General features: G+C 39.7%; 1 pseudogene; it reads right to left on the reverse strand.

The window, feature by feature from the left end:
* Positions 1 to 461: 461 nt before the first annotated feature.
* LOC105990989 lies at positions 462 to 707 on the reverse strand (annotated as a pseudogene).
* Positions 708 to 1,222: the final 515 nt, after the last annotated feature.

Below are 1,222 nucleotides of genomic sequence, written 5' to 3' on the forward strand. Positions count from 1 at the left end.
TAAATATGAATGTAACCCTTATCAACACAAAAGTGGACAGTTTTTTCTCAATAAAAAAGGTTATTCAAAAAAGGGACTCCTTTCATAAAGATTTGTCATTTTTAGGAATTTGAAAGGAACTTGAGTATAAGTTTTGTTTTTTACTTTGTATCTTAAGGACACCTTAGGAAAAATTAGTGTCTTACACAACAGAATGGCACTTGCAGAATGTAATATTATGACAGTACTGGGGTTGGTTACTGCGGACTATAAGACTCTTTGTGTATTAAATGGTTACATCTTAATAATGTATTTAGAATATTGGTCCAATAACATAAAAATAGAGGAAAAGCATCTGGAAATTTATCTCATTCAGTGTTCAGAGATAAAAAGGTTAACATTCTTTCCATTATTTCCCATAGGTAAGTCCTTGTTCACACTGAAATCTGATGATAATTACATTCTGGCATTTTTCCAATCTATTATATGAAGAGGATGCTGAGGGCCATCACTGCCACATATGGACTCTTTCGTTCACCAATTCTGGTGCATTTCCTAAATATTCCCAACAGTCCAGTTTTATTTCTGTCCAGGATGCTGGGTGCCATGGATTGGATGCAAGCACATGTACATATAAGCAGCAAGATTACAGTCAACAGACTCTGACAGTGAAAATGGCAGACATAGTTGAGACCAGATAGCCCAGCTACCCGATCAACTTCTTTCATCTTTTGGAGGATGACACATCAAGAGAATGCATGCTAAGTCCATGATGCCATGACACAATTCACCTTGGGAATGAGGTGATTCCTGGAGCAGTGATTCAAGTCCTCAGCATCCATCTCAGAGAAGTCCTAGACCCATGCCATGCATGCATTCATAATGGCATCGTCTTGACCTTCTCCGCAAGATCATGTGGATCGACACCCCAATCACTGGCTCTGATTCTCAGCCCAAGCTAAAGAGTGCAAACAGACTACAATATGATGCCTGCATTCTCTCCCCCTTCCTCCCACTCCACAGTGTTTTGCTGCTAAGGTCTTTTAAAAACCTTTTAATTTAAAAGGAGCTCTGAGCTCAGTTCTGGGGCAAATATAATCACAAGGAGGCATGATGAAGTGGTTTCTTAAGTGGGTAGCCTGAGGCAGAGCCAAAGGGCAGCCAAGAGTCTGAAAGAGCTTCTAGAACAACCAATTTCAAGGGAATTGCAGGTTGGTGCAGTCTTAAATAGCTAAATCTCTCC

The sequence above is a fragment of the Dipodomys ordii genome, unplaced genomic scaffold (assembly GCF_000151885.1).
Source record: "Dipodomys ordii isolate 6190 unplaced genomic scaffold, Dord_2.0 Scaffold4, whole genome shotgun sequence".
Lineage (NCBI taxonomy): Eukaryota > Metazoa > Chordata > Mammalia > Rodentia > Heteromyidae > Dipodomys > Dipodomys ordii.